The sequence below is a fragment of the Equus asinus genome, chromosome 2 (assembly GCF_041296235.1).
Source record: "Equus asinus isolate D_3611 breed Donkey chromosome 2, EquAss-T2T_v2, whole genome shotgun sequence".
NCBI classification, from domain to species: domain Eukaryota; kingdom Metazoa; phylum Chordata; class Mammalia; order Perissodactyla; family Equidae; genus Equus; species Equus asinus.
This window is the reverse complement of record NC_091791.1, coordinates 131,929,733-131,952,597: the sequence shown is the minus strand read 5'-3', so window position 1 is coordinate 131,952,597 and position 22,865 is coordinate 131,929,733. Positions and strand designations below refer to the sequence as shown.

General features: G+C 42.3%; 1 long non-coding RNA gene across 3 annotated transcripts; it reads left to right on the top strand.

Moving 5' to 3' along the window:
- The first annotated feature begins 550 nt into the window (after positions 1-550).
- LOC139042198 (uncharacterized) lies at positions 551-22,628 on the top strand. Of its 3 annotated transcripts, none has more exons than XR_011498647.1 (3): positions 551-8,244; positions 8,831-8,944; positions 9,547-22,628. It is a non-coding gene; the product is annotated as an uncharacterized lncRNA (long non-coding RNA). The 3 variants fall into 3 exon arrangements; XR_011498645.1 differs by having other exon boundaries at positions 555-1,678; positions 8,090-8,244; positions 8,831-22,628; XR_011498652.1 differs by having other exon boundaries at positions 555-8,244; positions 8,831-13,553; positions 14,438-22,628.
- Positions 22,629-22,865: the final 237 nt, after the last annotated feature.

The window sequence follows — 22,865 nt, the reverse complement described above, 5'->3', positions numbered from 1 at the left end:
CCCCTTCTCTCCCTGGGAACGGAAAGCTGGCCGCCCTCCAAGTCCCAGGGGCCCCGAGCTCTGCCCCCGCTCCACTCCACCCTCCCCATCCCCAGAACAAAGTACACCGCGCTGCGGGAACATTCCAGCCCGCTGAAGGCAAGACGGGCGCGGCGGCCTCGCCCCCAGGGCTGCGCAGGTCCGCGCCCCGGGCCGGCCTCTCGGGGCCCCCTCCCGGCCGCTCCCGGCCCCGCAGCAGCCGGGTGTGCAGACGCAACTGCACCGCAGGAGCTCTCTTTGCTCTTGCTAACTCGGGGACCAGCACCTACGAGGCCGCGGCCGCGGGGGGCGGGGCGGACGGAGAGGCCGGCAGGCGGGGCGGGGCGGACGGAGAGGCCGGGGCCGCGGGGGGCGGGGCGGGGCGGGGCGGACGGAGAGACCGGCGGGCGGGGCGGAGAGGCCGCGGCCCGCGGGGGGCGGGGCGGGCGGAGGGGCCGGGGCCGCGGGGGGCGGCGCGGGGCGGACGGAGAGGCCGAGGCCCCGCGGGGCTGGGTGGCTGGAGAGGCCGGCGGGCGGGGCAGAGAGGCCGCGGCCCGCGGGGGGGCGGGGCGGGCGGAGAGGCAGCTGCCTGCTCGGGCCGTCGGCCGGCTGGGGCAGACCCCGCTGCCCACTTTATTCCTTTATTGGAAACTAATGCGTGCTTTTGTTAAGAAAATAAGCTTAGGTAAAACTAGGTGAAAGATGGCCATTAATCCTACTACACTGAGATAACTGCTATTAATTTTGGTTGTCCTTCCAGACTTTTCTATGCACAGAAACAAACATGTATAGTGACAGGAAAGGGGTCCTGCTATTATACTGTTTGTTTTTAAGTTAATAGACTTTAGTTTTTAGGTCGGCTTTAGCTTTACAGAAAATCAAGGAGATAGTGCAGGGTTCCTGTATACCCCTCTTTGTTCTTCCTATTAGCACTTTGAGTAAGTGTGGTACATTTGTTATAATTAATGAACCAATATTGATACATTATTATTAACTAAAGTCCATAGCTCAATCAAGGTTCACTCTGTGCCGTAAAGTTCAAAGTTTTGATAAGCGGAGGACCTCACGCATCCACCGTGACATTAGCACACAGAACAGTTTCCCTACCCTGCACTCCTATGCTCCATGTGTTCATCCTGCCCCCTCCACCCCAGTGCAACCACTGATGTCTTTCCTGTCTCTCTAGTTTTGCCTTTTCCAGAATGTTGTATGGTTGGGGGTCATACAGTATGAGCATTTTTAGCCTGGCTTCTTTCACTAAACAATATCCTTTTAAGGTTCCTCCTTTTACGGTTCCTCCATGTTTTCTCATGGATTAAAAGCTCATTTCTTTTTATCACTGAATAATATTCTATCGAATGAACCTACCACAGTTTATCCATTCACCTTTGGAAGGATGTCTTGGTTACCTACAGTTTTTGTCAGTTAGGAACAAGCTGCTATAAACATTCATGTACGGGTTTATTATACTGTTTTCTAGCTTTTTTTTTTTTTTTGGCAGGGAAAGATTCACCAATCTTTCTCTTTTTTTTTTTCTCCCCAAAGCCACAGTGCATGGTTGTATATCCTAGTTGTAAGTCCTTCTAGTACTTCTGTGTGAGCTCCCACCACAGCATGGCAGCTGACAGACCCTCAGGAACCGAACTGGGAGGCAGAAGTGGTGAGAGCACCCCACCTTAACCACTACGTGGTCAGGGCTGGCTCTAGCTCACTTTTTTCAATTATGTTATGAATGGTTTTCTGTGTTATAAATATAGATCTTTATCATCTTTTTAATGGCTACATAAGATTCTATCACAGTTTATTTAACCAGCCCCTTCTGTTAACATATTGATTGTTGTCTCTGATTCTAACCTCACAAACCTGCCGCTACTAGTTGGTCAATGCTTGACGGTATCTTGTAGTTAACGCCTGGCTGCCTGAATCCTGTGTTTAATTCCCAGCCACCTCACTTACTGGGTAACCCTGGGCAAAGTTTTTAATTCCCTATGACTTGGTTCCTCATCTGTGAAATGGAAATAATAATTATACTTAATATGAGGATTAAATGAGCTGATGCATGTAAAGTGTTTAGAACAGTTTAGAACCTGGCACATATAAACCTAAAATAAAATTTCTTCTTATAATTTATTATCCATTGAGCACCTCCTGTGTGTCCTGAGCCAGGCAGGCATTGTGGAAGTTATCAGAGACTAAGTCAAACGTGTAATTGTCCCCTTGAGGAGCTGGGTTCAGCTCCCGCTGGGGGGTGGGGCGGGTAACACAAAACACAGTAGCACTACCCCTCTGTGTGGTTTTCTCTGGGCCAGGCACGGGGCACCATTCTGGAGCCTGGGAGTGGCAGGGCTGGAATTTGAACAGAGGTCTGGTTCTAACCACTTCGCTACCCTGCCTCTCGGTACACGAAATTCCCATATAATACGAAACAAGATGGGTCCTAATGAAGTGGAGATGAAGAACTGTGAGCATTCAGGGGACTCAGTGATGGCTTCCAGCTGGGCATACCAGGGAAGGCTTTAGTTAAAATCCATTCACTGAACACGGAAAGATAGCTACACCAGGCACAGCCCTAAACACTAGATGAATAAAGAGGCAGATAAAACCATGGGCAGCATATAATCTGGTGGGAGATAAGGGAAACAAAGTCAAGAAGCAAATGTCAGATGACAGCTGGTAACATGAGCTACAAAGGAAATCCAGGCTGCCATGGGATACCAGAGCGGGTAGTGGGGGCTGCCACCTTAAAATGGTCAGGGAGGCGCCTTGGACAAGGCGACTTTGAAACACTGAGGACTGTGGGACGAGGGACCAGCCATTCGAGGAGTTGTGTAGAATATTCTAGCAGCAAGAACGAACAAAGGCCCGGAGGTAGAAGGGGGTTTTTGGTGAGTTCTACATGCTGTCAGAAGCCAGTGTGGGAGGAGCTCAGGGAGCAAGGGGAAAATGACTAAAGCTGAAGTTGCAGAGTGCACACACACTAGTTTCTAAGAACTTTCCGACTTAACTGAAAGTGGCTGGGCAGCCTGGAAGGCAAGAGCAAGAATGTCCATTTCGTGTGCACCTATTACAGCCCAGGCTTCATACGGTTCACACAGTATTGTATTTGACCTTTCCAACGACTTACTTTACAGATGTGGAAACTGAGGCTTGAGTCTTACTCCAAGTGAAAAGGGAAGCCATTGAAGGGTTTTAAGCAAGGAAGTAGCGACGCTGGGTTGATATTGTCACAAGATCCAGCTGGCAGCTCTGTGGGGCATGGAGTGGAGGTTTGCATAGGGGGATCTGGGGGACCGGTTAAGAGACTGCTGCGCTCAGCTAGGTAAGAGAGAGAATGGAGATCTGACTAGAATGATGCCGGAGAGAGAGTTGTATCGACTTGAGACTGAGAGGCCATGTCGATGGATTGGATTAGTAAGGAGAGGAAGGAAGCTGATACATGCTATTTTAAATGCCTCAAACTGTTCAGGAAAGTATAAACAAGAAACCATTTAAAATCCTCTGAAACCCAACTTCCCAGAGATAACGACTGTTAATTTTTATTGGAACGTCCTTCCAGACGTCTTTCTGTGTCCAAATAGAATAAATAAATGGGCTCCTTCAGTTGTAAAATACAAAGACCCGCTCAAGCTAACTTACGTAATGTGGATTTTGTTATGAGGAATCAGGGGTTATCTCCTAGAATTGCAAGCCAGTCAGCTTTCACGGAGACCTGGAAGCAGGGCAGGAAGCCAAGAACTCAGGTAACCCTCTCTTCTCTCCAAGGCTCATCGTCACTTCTCTCTGTGTCCCTCTGCCTGCCTGCTCTGGTCCTCTCTCTCTTTTGGCTGACTGATCATGGTGTGCATTCACCTCCCCCATGGCTGCCCTCCCTGGCTTTGTATCACTGTCCAATTCAAGTATCTGACAAGGATGAGCTGACGTCACTTGGCCACAGATTGCATTTTCTGGGAGAGGAAATGGGATCTGGTGCCATAATGATGAGATGGTCCATCCTTTATAACATGGAGAAAGGCCATGGGCACGGATGCAGGTTGGCTGCTGCATTTGGTGATGGGAAGATGAGGTAGTTCTCCTGATTGCTTCTTTTATCTCAAGGAAATGAGTGAGGTTGGCAGCTGAGAAGCTGAGAGTGGAGTGCGGATGGGGATGGAAGGTTTCCTAAAAGATGAGAAGATATGAAATTATCTCTGAAAGTGGGGATGTGAATTTATGAGGATTAGTGCAAATGGCCCACTTGAGTTTTGTGGTCATAAATTGAAAGAGAGATTAGTAGGCACAATTGTGTTTTCCTCTAGCTACATCTAGCTGCTCAGGTGGGGGTGTGAGGTGCAGGAAATTGGCTTTTTCCATTTTTCAGACAATATGATGAGAAAGAGAGGAACAAGGAGTGGTTATAGTGATGGACTGTGGAATCTAGAGGGATAATGAAGAAAGTGAGGAGATGAGTAAAGTGATGGGCAGTGAAAACATTGGGGAGTCTCTCTGGGGTTGAAGAATTGAGTCAAGATGTAAGAGTAAGAGAGCTGGAAAGATTAGAAGGGATGGCCAAAGAGTGGATGCTGGAAACTGACTTTAAAGGCAGTGACTGTCGTTGATGACAGTCTAGGGCATAACCACGGCAGTGGGAGGATGAGGTTGTGTGGAGGACAAGGTAGTTGGAGGTGAAGAAATCAGGAACCAGCTTCTACCCTGGCCCCCAGGGATTCTCGCCGGGTGGTGCTCACACTTCTTGGGTAGTCCCTCCCACGTTCAATAGGGCGGACCTTTGTAACTAATGACTGTGTGTGACTTCCAAGGCTAGGTTATAAAAAACACTGTGGCTTCTGCCTTGCTCTCTCTTGGGGGAAGCCAGCCACCACATCCTAAGGACACTCAAGGGGCCCACATGGTGAGGACCAACCAGCAGTAACTTGCCAGGCCGGTTTGTGAGCCACCTTGGAAGCCAGACCTCCTGCCACAGTCAGGCCTTGAGATGACTGCAGCCGCCCCAGCAGACGAAATGCGGCATCACAGAGACTCAGAGCCAGAACGACTGTTCTAGGGTGCTCCTGAGTTCCTGACCCATAGAGGCAATGTCAGAGAATAAACGCTTCTCGTTTTAAGTTTGGGGATAATTTGTTACACAACAATAGATAAGTAATACAGAACCTGAAAAGCTAGGATGTTGTGTAGGTCTTTGATGGATGTTGGCTGAAGTCACAAAAAATGGCAAGGTACTGGGCCTGGCCCGGTGGCTAAGTGGTTAGTTCCACGTGCTCTGCTTTGGCAGCCTGGCTTCACGGGTTTGGATCCCCGGTGCAGACCTACTCCATTCACCAGCTATACTGTAGAGGTGTGCCACATACAAAAAAGGAGGGGGATTGGCACAATATTAGCTCAGGGCAAATCCTCCTCAGCAAACAAACAAACAAACAAAAAACCAAGGTACTAATCGTAGAGAGTGAAGCTGAGAGCCAGGCTTTAAACTCTTCAGGAAGTGAGGCACAGTAGCCAGGAGGCTGGCAGAAGCCTCCAACAAGAAGAATAGCGGCTGGTATAGCCTAAAGACACAAAGTTGAAGGGAAGAGAGGTTTTGTAGAGAAAAGGAAGGATAATTAGTCTAAAAAAGGCAAAGAAGAGAAGGAGGACCCCTCCCCCACCTCTAGATCTGTGATACACAGAGGCTAAGAGGAAAACCAGCTGCCACATGAGAGGACTGCAAGAAAAGCAATGTCCCCAAGCAGAACCAGATTTCGGTGAGAGCAAGGAAGAGGAATGAATGTTGGGAGTGTTGAGTGTCTAGGGCGTATTACCAAGGGTGCACTGTGACTTCCAGGGTCACGGTGGGAGAATGGGGGAAGTAGGAAGAGTAGGAAATTGGATTAGATTAAGGGATGTGCATAAGAGCCTGGGTGAGGGTAGATGACCATCAATGGATGTTGAATTTTATTACTTTTTTAATTGCAAACCTATCATATGATTATATGAATCTTCTCCTTTATTCTGTTTATATTGTAAGTGTTAATGATTAATTTCAAATTTATACCAACCCTGCATTCTTGCAATAGCACAAACTTTCAGGATGTATTATCTTTTGTGGATATAGTTGAATTCACTTTGCTGTTAAAATTTTGCTTAGGATATTTTGTGTCTGTGTTCATTAATGAGATTGACTTATACTTTTCCTTGCTTTTAATATCCTTGTTAGGTTTTAGTAACAAGGTTATGCTGGCCTCATAATTTGAAATTGGATATGTTTCTTCTTTTCTAGTGTCTGGAAAAGTCTGTGTAATCACGATATTTTTCTTCCTTAAATGTTTATTAGAATTTGCCAGTGAAGCCATTTGGGACTGGAGTTTTCTTTGTTGGAAGTTTTAAATTGTAAATTCAATTTCTTTAATAGATATAATACTATTCAGATTTTCTATTCCTTCTTTTGTTGGTTTTTGGAAGTTGTAGTTTTCTAGGAACTTTGTCAACTCAAATTTTCAATTTATTGGAAGACATCAGGATGTTCATAATCTTATCTTTATAAAGTCTATAGGATCTGGAGCAATGTACTTTTTTCAATCCTGATATTGATAATTCACGCCTTCTCTCATTTCTTTATCAATTTTCCTAGGGGCTTTTATATTTTATTAATGTTCTCACAGAACAGTCTTTGACTTAGATCATCCTTTGTATCGTAAGTTTGTTTTTTGTTGCCTTCATTTCTGCTGTTATCTTTATGGATTCCTTTATACTTTTTAAAGTTTAATTTGTTAAAACATAGAGTTACCATGTTACCCAGGATGTCACTTCTAAATATACCTAAGAGAAATAGAAACATATGCCCACACAAAAACTTGTGCATGAACATTCACAGCAGCATTGTTCATAATAGCCAACAAGTGGAAACAACCCAAGTGCCACCAACCGATAAGTAGAAAAACAGAATATGGTATATCCATACTCTGTTAGTCGACTGGGGCTCCCATAACGGGATACTGCAGACTGGGTGGCTTAAACATCGGAGATTTATTGTCTCACAATTCTGGAGGCTGGAAGTCCAAGATCAGGGTTTGGCAGGTTGGATTTCTCCTGAGACCTCTCACCTTGGCTTGCAGACAGACCCTTTCTCGCTGTGTCCCCACATGGCCATCTCTGTTCATGTGCATCTCTGGTGTCTCATCCTCTTCTTATAAGGACACCAGTTCTGTTGGATTAGGGCCCCACCCTCAGGACCTCGTTTACCCTTATCTGTCTCTTTAAGGGCCCCGTCTTCAAATACAGTCTCATTGGGTTTAGCTTCAGCATGTGAATGGCGCAGGGTGTGGGGGACACAATTCCGTCCATAACAATATGATTGCTGTATGGAAATTCTTTGTGTGAATATACCATGTTTTACTTATCTGTACTACTGTTGATGGACACTGGGCTAGTTTCGAATTTGAGGTTATTGTGAATAGTATTTCTATGAACATGCTATGTCTTTTGGGTGAACATTAAACATTTCTGTTGGATATATGCCTAAGAATTCCTGGGTCCATTAAATATCCTTATTTTTGGCTTTGAAATGAACAATTTTCCCATAGATCAGTTTACACTCCTACCAGCAGTTCCTGAGAGTTCTGTGTATTGTACATCTTTGTCAACACTTGGTATTATCTGACTCTTTTTTTTTTTTCATTTTTTAAGTCAATTCTGGAGGTAGTCTGGGATGTCTTGTGATTTTAATTTGTATTTCCTTCATGAATAATGAAGTTGAGTCCTTTTCTGTGTTTATTGGCCATGGGGATATAATTTATTGTGAAGTACTTGTTAATTTTCTGTCATTGTTATTGATTTATAAAGGTTTTAAGTATATTCTGGCCACGTGAACACATTCTCTGTTATTGAAAATATCTTCTTACACACTGTGGTTTGCCATTTTACTTTTTTTCAACTAGCAAAGACTTTTACTCTTAATATAGTCCAATTTATCATTTTTGTCCCTATATAGTTAGCCAATTATTTTGGTCCTGTTTTAAAAATCTTTGCATACTACAAAGTTGTGAAGATGTTCTCTTATGTTTCCTCCTAAAAGCTCTTTTGTTTTTCCATTCATATTTAGACCTGCAGGGGAATTATTTTTCATGTGTGATGTCACATGGGGACCAAAATTCTTTCTTCCATATGGACATCCAGTTAGCGCAGCACCATATAGTCAAAGATCTTCCTTGCCCCAATGTACTGCAGTGTTAACTTTGCTGGAAATCAGGTGACCAAGTAAGTGTAAATCTGATTCTATCTATTGGTTTATTTGTCTATGTTCAGATTGATATATTTTATCATTCTATTTCCACTTTTGAATTAGCTTGAAAATTATGTACTCTTTTATTATTCTGTTAGTGGTTACCCCAGTGATTACAAAAGAATTTGTGACTTATCAAAGTGTAATATTACTTGGTAGTTTTACTTTCTTCCCAAATAATGTAAGGAATTTAGAATACTTTAACTCCATCTATCATCCTCCTCAACTTAGCTGTGATTTTTTAAAATGCGTTTTAGTTCCATATATATTTCAAACGTCTCAAAATATTCTTATTGTTTTGGCAATCGATAGTCAATTCAATTTTTCTCTATATATCTGCTTACTTTGTTGCTCTTCATTTCTTCCTGCATCTCTGCACTTCCATCTGCTATCTTTTTCCACTTGCCTGAAGAATACCCTTTAGTGTTTTCTTTGAATCAGATCTGCTGGTGATGAATTCTCTTAATTTTTATTTGTCTGAAAATGTTTTTTTCCCCCAAGATTTTTAATTTTTCCTTTTTTCTCTCCAAAGCCCCCTGGTACATAGTTGTATATTTTTAGTTGTAGGTCCTTCTAGTTGTGGCATGCAGGAGGCTGCCTCAACATGGCCTGATGAGCGGTGCCGCATCCGTGCCCAGGATCCAAACCAGCAAAATCCAAGACAGCTGAAGCAGAGTGCATGAACTTAACCACTCGGCCATGGGGCCAGCCCCTGAAAATGTTTTTATTTCATTTTCAGTCTTGAAGAGTGTTTCTTCTGGGTGCAGTATTTCAGCTCTCTGATGACACTAATGCATTGTATTTTGGACTTCATTGTTCTGTTGAGATTTTATGTGTCATTCTAATGATTGCTCCTTTGAAGGAAAGCTATCTGTTCTCTCTTGTCTAGGTGTGATTTTCTTTTATAAATCCTCTTTGGGAGTTGATAGAAATTCTTGCATCTGTGACTTGATATCTTTAATCAATTTTGGAAAATTCTCAGTCGTTGTCTCTTCAAATATTGTTTCTGCATCATTTCTCTCTCCTTTATGTATAAGGACTCCGATTACACCTATATTAGGCCTTCTTAATGTATTGCTTGCTTTTACTTCTACATTTTATTTATTTTTGACTCTCCATGCAATTTGGATATTTCTTCAGTTTTATTTTTTAGTACATTAATTCTCTCCTCAGCTTTGTCTAATCTGCCATTAATTCCACACATTGAGTTCCTATTTCTCAGTTATGGTGTTATTTATGTCTAGAATTTCTACTTGTTTTTTTTTAATGGTTTCTAGTTCTTTGATGAAGTTCTGAGGGAATACAAAGAGTTACCCAGCATGTCCACGGCAGGTAGACTCTTGCCCTAAGACTGGCTTTGGAACCATCTGAGGAGCTGCTGGAAGCTGTTGCAACATTGGTGGTGCCCTGTGAACAGATCTCTGGTGACCAACAAAGAGCTTCTTGGCTCACAGATGGAAGTTCCAAGATGAGCAGACAGCATCTTGTTTGGAAGGCTGCCACTCTGACTGAAAAAGGCAAAAACAAATCAAGTATATTGGGAAATGGAGTTAAAAGCCTCCTATCCTTATCCCGCCCTGTGTCCTCCAAACGTTAGGCATATTCATGTTGGACTCCTGCTGCCTATGTTATATAAATGCTACACCAAATGGAGGTGCTCAGACAGGTTTGATCATTCTGTTGTAAGGGAACCATGCCCAAAGACCAGGGGGTGGCCTCTGTTTATAAGAAAGAACTTGTCTGGTCTTTGTCCTGAGTTCCTGGAACAGAGCTTCTAGAGCTTGAAATTTCCTGGGTGATCAGAGTGTCTCGTAACTCATGAGCCCCTTGTATTACACCTGAGTTTATGCTCATGAGGTGACTCATGGTGAGCCCTTAGATAGCTTCAGGACAGGTCCTGGTTTGAGCCATGTGATATCAGCACGACCTCCCAACCTCCAGGGAGAAGATGGGGCCTGGAGATTGAGTTCCATCACATGGCCAGCGATTCAATCAAGCTTGCTTATGTAATGGAACCCTAAGAAAAACTGGGCTACTGAAGCTCTGTGAAACCTCCTGGCTGGTGAACACACAGATGTGCCAGGAGAGTAATATGCCCTGATTCCACGGGGAGAGGGCACAGAAGCTCTGTGTTTGGGAACTTCCCAAGCATAGCCCTCTATGTCTTTTCATTTGGCTGGTCCTTTATAATAAAACTACAATCATAAATATTCTGCTTTCCTGAGCTCTGTGAGTCATTATAATGAAATATTGAACCTAGGGTGTCATGGGAACCCTTGAATCTGTACCAGTTGGTCAAAAGTGCAGGTGGCCTGGGGACCCCCAAGGTGAGGACAGTCTTGCTGGGCACTGACCATGCCCTTAAACCTGTGGAGTTTGACGCTAACTCCAGGTGGTTAGTATCAGGATTGGATTTTAGTAAGCTAGTTGGTATCAGGACAGATTCCACTTTTTACCCCTAACCGCAAAAGGCTGTCAGATACTCTGCTCAGCTTCTCAAGCTCTCAACTGCTTCTTCTGGACTCAACTGATGCCCACTGGGGAAAGGCAACACTAAATGCTGAGCTTGCCTCTCTAGCTTTCCTTCTGAATTTTGGCCCTATAATTTCTCGTTGCCCTGTTAGAACTTCAGTCCTTCAGTCAGATGTTTTCATATTCTGTCTGGATTTTCTATTTGTCGTCAGTGGAAAGTTTGCTCTGCATTATCCAGTCTACCATTAATGGAAACATAAATCCCTCTTCTCATAGATTTTTTTTTTCATTGTGGTTAAATACACATTGACATAAAATATATCATTTGAACCGTTTTAAAGTGTACAATTCAGTGACATTTAGTATATTTTCAATGTTCTACAACCGTCACCACTATCTAGTTCCAGAATATTTTCGTCACCTCAAAAGGAAACCCCACATCCATTAAAAAGTCATTCCCCATTCCATCTCCCCCAGCCCCTGGCAGCCACTAATCTGCTTTCTGTCTCCATGGATTTGCCTATTTTGGGTATTTCAGAGAAATGAAATCATGCAGTATGTGGCCTTTTGTGTCTGGCTTCTTTCACTTAGTATGTTTTCAAGGTCATAGATTTTTTTTATGTGGTGTTTTCTTTGTTTTTTAAATATTCTTCAGTTACGTTTTGTTTTCCTTTTTGACTCAGGAGGCATTTAGGAGACTGTTTTCTAATTTTTGTTCTATTTGTATTATTCATTGTTAGTTTTGGTGCACCATAGTCCGAGAATATAACTGATTCTATTTCCATTTTTTTGTTAATAATTTTCTTTTTGGCCTATTGTACTATCAAATTTTGTAAATGTCTCATGGGGGCTTGAAAATAAGATATAGTCTCTATATTCAGAATAGACACATATATTTATTCTATGTATTTACCTGTCTAGCCAGCTGGTTAGCTAACTATCATCAATCTTATTAAATATATTATTCAAAATCTCAGAATCATAACTTATTTTTTGTATATCTGATTTGTCAAGGTCTGAGAGAGATGAGTTAAAGTGACTTATTACAGTTTTATTTCTGTATTTATTCCAGCATTGTATTCTGTAAATTAATCCTTAAATTTTTATATTTTCACTTTCTTTATTTCAATGCTGTTATTTATTGTAATGTTTATTAGCCTGAATTCAGCCTGTTATTATTACAGAACACTTGCCCACTTTTTGTTTGTATTTACATGCGATAAATATGTTGGTTCCCGGATTAATTTCAGCCTTTCTGGGTTCTTTGGTTTCAGCTATATTTCTTGTTGGTAACATATGACTGGCTTTCATTTTCCTTTGAAGAGTGTGTTTGCATTCGTTGTGTTGAACAGGTTGAGTCCGCTTCTGTTCTACTTTGTATTCTCTGCTTTATGCTGCTGTAGGGTCTGGTTTTTTTGTTGCTTTCTGGTAATCTGGAAGGAATTCAGACCATTTTTAGTTCTACTGGTGGTTACCTTTGTAATTTTAAATAATAGGTTTAACCAACATTTCTTAATTCATCACCTTCAGAAAAGAAAGACTATCACTCACTCCCTCCTAAGAAAAATAAAAATATTGATGATTTAAACAACCTTCCTTGCAGCTGCTACGGAAAACAGTATAGCAGTTCTTCAAAAAGTTAAACAAAGAATTACCATAGGACCCAGCAATCCCACCTCTGGGTGTATATTCAGAATAAGCGAAAGCAGGGTCTCAAACAGATATTTGTACATTGATGTCCATAGGAGCATTATTCACAATAGCCAAAAGGTGGAAGCAAGCCAAGTGTCCATCAACACATGAATGGATAAACAAAATGTGGGATTTGAATATTATTCAGCCTGAAAAATAAAGGAAATTCTGGGGCCAGCCTGGTGGTGTAGTGGTTAAGTTTTTGCTCTCCGCTTCAGGATCCGAGGGTTCACGGGTTCGGATCCCAGGTGCAGACCTAGCACCGCTCACCAAGCCATGCTGTGACAGCATCTCACATAAAATAGAGGAGGATTGGCACAGATGTTAGCTCAGCAGCAATCTTCCTCAAGCAAAAAGAGGAGGATTGGCAACAGATGTTAATTCAGGGCCAATCTTCCTCACACACACAAAAAAAGGAAATTCTGACATGTGATGCACCATGAATAAACCTTGAAGACGTTATGCTAAATGAAAGAAGCCTGTCACAAAAGGACAGATGCTGTATGAGTCCTCTTATATGAGATTCCTAAAGTAGTCAAATACATGGAGACAGAAAGTAGAGTGGTGGTTGCCAGGGGCTGGGGGAAGAAGGAGGGGGAGCCAGTGTTTAATGGGTGCAGAGTTTCAGTTTGGAAGATACAAAAGTTCTGGAGATGGATGGTAGGGATGGTTGCCCAACAACATGGATGTACTTAATGCCATGGAATTGTACATTTAAAAATGGTTAAAATGGTAAATTTTATCACAATAAAAACTGGCAAACATCAATCTCTTTTCCTTCTCTTCTCTCCCATACCCTTTTTAATGGAAATTTTGGGATTTTTTTTTTCCTCCTATAAGCTATTATCAACAACAATTAACAAAAAGAAGCATTTTGTAGGGTTTTTTCACAATAACTATAACAATTATATTATTTTCCTGGTAAACATAATTGTTACAGTTACATGTGTAATTACATGTTTAAATAGATTTAACGTTTACCATCAACCTGTTTATACCTCAGTTTCCTCCTATGTAAGTTCTTAATATGGATTCCTCCTTTGGTTGTTTCTATCAGGTCTTCAGGTAGAATGAAAGAGTTCCTGCTGGTGGAATGGATGAGGAGAATGTTACTTCTTGGGTAATGTCTGTGGAGGAGGACCCTTCCGGCCTGGGGATGGGAGCAGCTTCCTGCTCTTGCTAGCCCTGGGGCGCAGCACATTCCCTTTGGTTTCCCTCAACTCTTGCCTACCTCTCATCAATCGTCCTTTCACTAAACTCTCCCAAGTGATGCGGCCTGAGTGGGGCTTCTGTTTCCAGCTGGGACCATGACTGAGGCAGCCAGTGCCTCCTCTTCCCTCCACATACTCCTTGCCTCCAGTCCCCTTTCTGCCTCTCTTTCTCTTTCACCATTCCTCACCCTTACCCCTCCCTATTCTCTTTCTGCCTCTCGTTTTGGAGCTAGGTGACAGGTGACAAATAAAAATGGCAAGTAATAGGATATATTGAAATATATGAGGAAGCCATTTGGTGTAAACCTAATTCGGCCTGACCTGGTCTTTCCAAAAGGGCCTGACCGAGGCCACTGAGCATGCATTGTATATCTGCTTTAGAGATTCCCTATGGCAAGAGCAAAAGGCCCTTGAGATAAAGATGCAACTTCCCTCCCCCTCCCAACGTTGGCATCTCCTTAAGGATTAAGTATCTTTCCTTAGGCTAGAAGCTGATTGCTGCGCTCACCTGTGACTGCCCAGCTGGAGACAATAGACTTGCCTCCTGCTACGCCCACCAAGATAGCAGACCCACTGCCTGCTGTGTCCCTCAAGCGCTGTGCCGACAGGGCAATCTTGTGACTATTGTGGGAGGGACATTTCAATCATATGTGAAACACCCTCTTTGAGGGTATATAACCACCCTTATACCCCCACTTCTTTGGAGTGCTCTGTTCCTTTGTGGAAAGACTCTCCTGGGTTATAATCCTAAAATTTAAGCTCAGAATAAACTCACCCAAATTTTCATTTATAGATTGGCCATGGATTATGTTTATCGACAGTTCTTGGCGTAGTCGGCAGGATTTCAGAGAAACCCTCCGGAGGCCACCTGGAATCTACACTGAACCGGCATTCGGTACCAATAAGGGCCCATTGAGCCCCCTGGATCACTGCATTCTTCAGGTGACCTTGGTGAGTTCTCCTGAAACCCTGACCTCCTTACTTTAAGTTGACGGTCCAAGAGTTTATATGAGCTGGGTAAGGTCTTAAGACTAGAGGTTTTGAGGGGTACCAGTACAGTTCCTAGGTGGAGAAAAACCTAGAGAGAATTCCTAAGCCTCAGGGGCTTAGAGGAGCTTGGAGTGAGCTGGGTTGGTTGTCCTTTTAATTTGGCTTTAAATTGGAAAGAATTGTGTTTATAAAGTCTGAACAAACTGCCTGATAGAGAAATGAGAGACTGACCATGTTCAGCTCTGAAGAAAAGGGACACTTGCTCCTCCCGGCCTTTACCAAAAGGCGCCCTTAGGTGACTAAGGACCTCAGTGGGAGTGTCAGAGGATCACTCCTCGAGACGTGCAGCAGTCCCATAGGGAACTCCACTCTTATTCATGGTAATTAATTACAGGCTCGTCCGGGGACGCGCACATAAGGGTTGGTCACCCTCGCTCCGAGCCCCACGGTGGTTTTAGACTGCCGGAGGAAAAACCGAGGCACGTAAGAGAGTGTTTACGACCTTTCTATAGGGAGTAACACTCACAACCAGCACACTTCTGACCCACTACACTGTCCTTAGAAATTGTTCAGACTTTATTTAAAATAAAAAAAAAAAACAGACAAGCAAAAAGAAAATGGGAAAACCGTGCTTTTAAAGCCGGCCAGCTCCCGGATGGACAACCTCCCAATGGAACTCCATCTGGTTTCCTGTATGGAAACAATGCTTGCAAGTATCTAACAAAATGGGAAGGATTAACTAAGAATGACTTAAGTGGCCAAAGTGGGGAACATTCGATATCTCAAAGCTACTGTATTTGCGCTCACAAGTAGAAAGAGCCGGCTCTAAAACTAAAGCAAAAGAATGGGAAGCTTATTATGATTGGCATTTAGAGGCTTCAAAACGTAATAATGATAAAGTGAATTCTTTACAGGAGACTAACCGTAAATTGGCAGAGACTGTATCTGAATTGAAAAAAAAGGATAAGTCAGAAACCGTCCCAGCCCGCTTATCACTTCCATCTCCTCTGCAGCTGCCTTTGGAATCTCAGAGCTCATCTCCTTCTTCTTTTCTAAAGAGCTCTATTCCATTGACTTAAAGTAAGCGCTTAGAAAAGGTTTTTCTAAATAGAACTAACCCAAATGTCTTCATCTCTCTTAGAGTTACAATGGCCATTTTCGTCTCCTTTTGAGCTTTGCAACCGGGAAACAAAGAAATCTTTAAAGAGTCAAAGGCTCCACCCCTGGGAGCCCCAACTTTGGGTTTCTGGGCCTGATCACCCCAGCAACCCTAAGTGGGGTGCCCTCTCTTGACAGTTGACTCATTGAGTATTTTAGTCACCTACTGAGTCAGTTATAAGGGTAGGAGACCTGTGATTTATTCTGTGAACTGTCCTGCTGGGGTTGTGTGCCCAGCATGGGAACTGTTGTGTGACTCTTATCTTGATAACCCTCTGGAAGAGGCCATGAGGGCGAGGTCTGATCTCTTCTTTTCTTTTCTTTGTCTGTTTTGCTCATCATCTCTTCTGTTGTCACCGAGTCAAGGTTAAGTTCAGGCTGGACCTGACCAGAACCTGGACCTTCTGTAAAACTGAAAACTTGAGGGGTTTCTCTGTGCCTTTGTGATGCAGTTGGACAGGTAGATCAACCTGGAATGTAATTTGAGTTACAACCCAGTTTCTGGGAAATCAAGAGCAACTGTCCTTAGAAAATCCTTGCAAGACTGGAAATACTGCTCTAGAGGCAGTTCAGATTCCACCCAGTTCCTTTATCTTGAAAAGGATTACCATCTCCCCTCTCCAGGAACTACTACCTCGCCCATCACTAATTCCTAAAACTGAAGGAAAAAAAAGGGGGGGAGGAGGAAAAAACAGCTTCCAAATTCTTTTTGGTAGCAATCTTGAGTTCTGCTAAGTTAAGTGATAAAAATCTGAGTATCTGGGTAATTTTTGGATTGGATAGAACAAATGTTGCTAAACATCTCAGTTTATCTGCTTTTGGTTTTTATTGCAGAGATGCTAAAAATCTTTGGGTCTTTTACTGTAAAGTGATGTGTTCCTAGAAATTATGAAGTGTTTAGAATGCTGATATAAAAGAAAATTTGTAATTGCTTACCTTTTAGTGTTTACTAGGGTCTGTTAATGGTTAAAAGTTCTAATTAACATATATAATTAAAGCTACTGGAAATTAATAAGGAAAACAGCTCTGTATTCAAGGAAAGTTAAAATGTATGTTTTCAGTAAAAAGGGTATAAAGAATGGAAATATTTTGTTTGATGGGTTAAGAAAGATAAATTTGTCCTAATGTACTAGAAAGGAAAACAGGAAAGACTTTGGGACAAATTCTGAAGGCAAAAAGAAAGTTGTAGAAGGTTTGTGGAGGAGAAATTCTGAAAGGAGTTTTATGCCTGGTCAAGTAGACTAAGGTTAAAGTAAATCCAATTAAGCAAATGAGTTTTAATGTTAAAAAACAAAACTGCTAACAGAGATTAAGATCAAGAACCTGTTATACAGGACTGAATGAACTGAGGATGATTATAATTTTTTTACGACTTTTGTTTGAAATATTGTTTTTGATGTGTTGTTTTGTTTTCTCAGATTTAAGGAAATCTTTTCTCTTATGCTAACCATGTCTTATAGCAATTAGTGAAATAATACCTTTATGAGCAAAACTGAAACATTTATCTTTTTCTCCCTACCTGATCCCTCCAGAATTTGGAAACTCTTTGTGAGTGAGTATGGTTATTTCGTGGCAATATAGTTATTTGCATAAGTTCAATAAGAATCTGTTCTCCTTATAACAGGACACATTTGTTATCTTACCAAAACTTTGACTGGAATGTCATGTTTGAGAGAAAGATACAGACTCAGATATGACAATACTGCCTTTGAGGAATAAGGTTGACTTTCTGGAAAGAAACCCACTTGGAAATATGGGCCTGGTACCTTGCTTTACAGAGAGAGATTCCAGCAATCTTACCTGGTAAGTAAGGAAGCTTGCTTATCTGGCAGGTGCAATGAACCTCGAAATATTCTGGGGAATCTCAAGAAAGGAGAGAAAGTCACCCAAATCTAAGGTATTGCAGGCAAGGCCTCATGGCACAAATCCTTGGCTTGGCTTTTCTGGCCTCAAGAAGTCTTTAAAGTTCAATCTGAGATTCCTCATAAAAAATTCCAGCAAAAGCAGGTTTGAGAGCCTATATGATCAATTGCTATTCTTGCTGCACTTATGTAAATAATTGGGCCAAGTTTCTTGAAACTAAACTTATTTTGGCAAACCAATTAGTCTTAACTTGACTATCTTTGGTAAAAATGAGCGTGATTTTAGAGAGAAGAATTGTTTCAGTGAAAAATTATAATACGCGTTTGTGGATATTAGATCCTAGTTCTGTTAATTCTCTTTGAGGCTTTTTCTACCTGTGAGCTGGACTGGATCCTGAATTCTTCTACTGAAATATCTGGTTACAAACCTCCAAACTAATGTTTTCAATTTTTCCCTCATTTTCATTTGGAATCATTGAGAATTGAACATGCTCTTTTTCCTGAAGCCTTGCAAACTGAAGTTGAACGACGTGATAGAAACTTGAGAGATTCCCGTCTGTTGCTGTGTAAGCTGTAAGCCACTCACAAAGATACCTGAATGCCCGATGACATCATCAGAGACCTTTCAAGCTGCAAAAAGATGCTTTGACTCTGACATCTAGAAGTCTTCTTGACTGCCTGCCCCCTGGACGCAGGAACTAATTTATAATTTGCTCCAACCATTAACCTTCTTACCTTGCTTCCAACATCACAAGGGAGAGAAGACCACGACTGCATTCTATTATTTAATTTGGTTTACAAATGAGTCTTACTGAAATGATAAGTGAGGATGTTACCTGTCTAGCCTCAAGAATGCCTGCTACTTTCTGTTAACTCTGCTAACCCAGTAAAAGATTTCCTTCTACAGGCTCAAGAAATTGCCACGGAACAAGAGAAACAGATATGGCAGTCAAAAGGGGGAATTTTTGACACCCCCTTGCAGATGTGGTTCAGGCCCAATAAGAAACCCACTCCATGGGTCACAAGGCCACTTTCCCTTCCTTTGAGGTATGACAATTGGACTTTGTCCAAATGCCACCATCTCAAGGATAAACATATCTTGTAATGATCTGTATGTTCTCACATTGTTTTGAGGCCTTTCCTTGCAGAAGAGCAACGGCTTTAACAGTAGGTAAATTACTGTTAGAGAGAATAATTCCTGTTTGAGGAATTCCTCGCGAGTTACGCAGTGACTGGGGAACTCAAATCTGTTTGTAATGTTTGGCCACTATTGCAGCATTTCCACTGCGCTTACCATCCTTGATCCTCAGGACTGGTAAAACTAATGGCACAACTAGAACTTAATTGGCAAGCTTTCAGAAGCATTTACTCTCTCACTGCCAAAAGCTCTTGTGCTAGTGCTCCTTAATCTTAGATCTATACTTTTTGTAAACATCGGCTGTCTCATCTTGAAATAATAATAAAACAGCCTATGGAATTAGATGAAGAAATATATGAACCAGCTTTCCTTAAGGGATATATTACATTGTTGTCACGGTCTTATTGAGGTACTTAAAGTAAAATGAAAGATTGGTAGCTGATTCTTTCACAGAGCTCCCAGATCTTAAGGATCTTGGACTGTAACCTGAAGAATTTATTTATTGAAAGAGACATCAAATAAGACTGTTTGCAGCCCTGTCGAAAAGGACCAAACCAGGAGGAGAAGAAGATGACATCTGTTGTAGACAGCTATCCCAAGACTCTGGACCAGGCCTGTAGTTCCAACCTTGTATCTCCTCATTTAAACATTTGTTATGCTTAAACTGTATACCTGTTTTATAATTTGTTTGGAATATTATTATACTTAAAGAAAGTGATTAATTTGGAACAGACTTGTCTTGAAGGCCAGGAATTTATCGAGTGACTCCTAATGGAACTTAATGGTTATGTGGAACAAATCTTTGGCCTTGGCTACTGCCTGGATGGCTAAAACATTGCACCCTGAGTTTCCTTTAAAAGCAGGGAAGGAGTCAGGCTGAGTTAAAACCTGTTGCCAATCTCCCTCTCTTTAAGGCCGGATGGGCTTGTTCAGTGTTCCACTGGTATGGCTATATTGCAGCTATATTTGCTCCTTCTTTGGAGCTAAAAGATGTCATTATTACATATGGAAGATCTGACTAAATTTACTCAAGAAGCCCTTAGTGTTAGTCAAGCAGGAATAGTCTTATTAAATAGTGAAATGCCTTTAATGAGAAGGGCTGTCCTTCAAAACAGAATGGCTTTAGATATTCTTACTGCATCCCAGGGTGGTACATACACAGTCATTCAGACTGGATGCTGTGCTTTTATACCTGATGAGTCTTCCAATGTGTCATCTCTGCTAAAGCACGTGAGGAAGCAAGTGGATGCCTTAAGTGATCCTACACCCACTTTGATTTGCTTGATTGGTTCCCTTTTCAGTATCAGTTCCCTTTTTCGATCCAGAATGGAATTCCTATTTCTATTATTTATTGGAATCCTTGTACTGGTCATAATATTCAAACTAATTGTTGTTTTCTTTACTCAGTGTTGTAAGAGCATCATACAAACTAGAGTAATGATTGCTCGATGGCTTGAGATGGTTGATCTGTCTTATAACCCTGGACAAATTTCCTTTTCTGATAGGGACTACGACTAAGAATTCATTTCAGACTAATCCTTTTAAAAATGCTGAGTTATTATTGTTACTGTACTTGTTCTATAATCATATACAATGTAAATGTGAAGCGTCATAGAAAAGCACATATACAATGCTTGCGCAACAATCTAAAATTAATTGGAAATTACTTGACATATGAAATGCTTCCTCTGTTAATATATATGACTCTATGCTTGTCCACTATTTCCCCCAATGTGGACAACTAGGCAAATAAATGAAATAAAAGCCTAGCACCGAGGGACATGATGGACCCAGGGCAGGCAGCAACCACCCTGGTGCCGAGGGACAATATTTTGATCATCATTGCTTTCTATCGAAAGATTAGAGATCAAAAGGGGAAAATGACAAATAAAAATGGCAAGTAATAGGATATATTGAAATATATGAGGAAGCCATTTGGTGTAAACCTAATTCGGCCTGACCTGGTCTTTCCAAAAGGGCCTGACCGAGGCCACTGAGCATGCATTGTATATCTGCTTTAGAGATTCCCTATGGCAAGAGCAAAAGGCCCTTGAGATAAAGATGCAACTTCCCTCCCCCTCCCAACGTTGGCATCTCCTTAAGGATTAAGTATCTTTCCTTAGGCTAGAAGCTGATTGCTGCGCTCACCTGTGACTGCCCAGCTGGAGACAATAGACTTGCCTCCTGCTACGCCCACCAAGATAGCAGACCCACTGCCTGCTGTGTCCATCAAGCGCTGTGCCGACAGGGCAATCTTGTGACTATTGTGGGAGGGACATTTCAATCATATGTGAAACACCCTCTTTGAGGGTATATAACCACCCTTATACCCCCACTTCTTTGGAGTGCTCTGTTCCTTTGTGGAAAGACTCTCCTGGGTTATAATCCTAAAATTTAAGCTCAGAATAAACCACCCAAATTTTCATTTATAGATTGGTTATGGATTATTTTCGTCGACACAGGCAAGTGTGTAGGTTAGCATATCACGCTCCTCATCTGGTCTGTGGTTGCCCTCGTCCCTGGGTGGTCAAGAACAGAGTATTCCTTCTTTGTGCACTGCTCAGGATTCTGGCTGATTTTCAGAATGTGCAGCCCGTCTCCCAGCCTTGCAGAAGCCCCACCCTCACCAGCAGCCTGGGAGAGCTCACAGTTCTGCCCTGTGCTTTCTTCCTTATAGACAACTCCTTTTATTTCCTGGTCTGCCATCTCGGGAGGGTGGGTGAGACCAAATCTGTTATATCAGTGTCTAGTGGAGCCTAAGCCGATTCAGGCCAAGACATTGTAAGTTGCGTTTTTATTGCTTTCTCAATCCTTGTGTGCAGATTTTATTGTGCTAGGAGTTTAAAATGTAAGAAACAAGGAGAAAAAATTTTGTAAGTCACTCTGGCTAAAGACTCCAGCCTAACAAAATTCTTAACAGACCCTTGTAAGTCCTGTTACCCGGGAGTATTTGTCCAACAGACCTGGAACAGTTTAAAAAAGGAGGAGTGGGGGTTTGGTTAACATTAAAGAAACACAAAGATTTTTCATCTGGCTCTGGGGGAGACCAGAGCCACAGAGGGAACGAGAAAAGAAAGAGGGGATTGAGCATTTTTGCAAACAAATGATAAAACTGCCTTTTAAAGGAGGGGGAGGGGGCCCTTGTCCAAACAAGACTTTTGCCAGGGTAGGAAATCATTTCTGCAATTGTTTACAATGCTCAGGCAGCCCGTCCAAAGTCAACATGGCCTGGGAGCGTTGCCCTCGAGCGTCCCGCTCCCTGCCAGCCGCCTGCCAGCTCGGGCTCAGCTATTTCTGACACTTAGTTCCCTCCCTTGAAAAACAAACTGTGGCCCTCACTGTCATCCTCAATAAAACCCCCACTTTTGCAGCCTTAATCATGTTTTCCACAAGAGTTGTCCAACTGGGGGCCTGGATGCAAAGCATTGGACTTAGGAGAGCCAGTTTGGGGGGAGGGGGCCTTGCATTTGCAAGGTGCCAAGATGGAAATTTCCATTGCTCTCCAAGATGGCTTCACTTGTGGCCAGGGAAACCTATTCTGTCTTCAAGGAGGAGACCCGAGCTAATGAAGGGGCGTAACGAAATTTACGCCCCTTCCTACAGTCTGTTCCACAAATCTGGAGCAAAGTTTGCTTTTACTAAAAAGCAACATAATTACTAGTAATAACCCTTTACATCTAGATATCATTTTAGTGTAGAAAAGACTTTCACTTCTGTTATCTTACTGGATCTCCACCCTGAGAAAGAGATTATTCACCTCATTTATTTAATTAATCCATCTATTTCTTTCCTTGTTTTGTGTTAATATTACAGTCACATGGTTTGAAAATTTGAAAGTAAAAATAAAGTCTCTCTTCCACTCTGTCCCCCATCCTCCCAGTCTCTACCTGCCCGCAGGTAACCACTGTTGTTCATTTGTTGTGGATCTTCCCAGAGGCGCTTTATGCGTGTGTAAGCAACTTGGAGCGGTGCAAGGAGAGAGTAGGGCGCTGAGACAGAAGAGTCCCAGGCACTAGGCCTAGCTCACCTCTAATCTGCTGTGTGACATTGTGCATGCCACTTTCCCTCTCTGG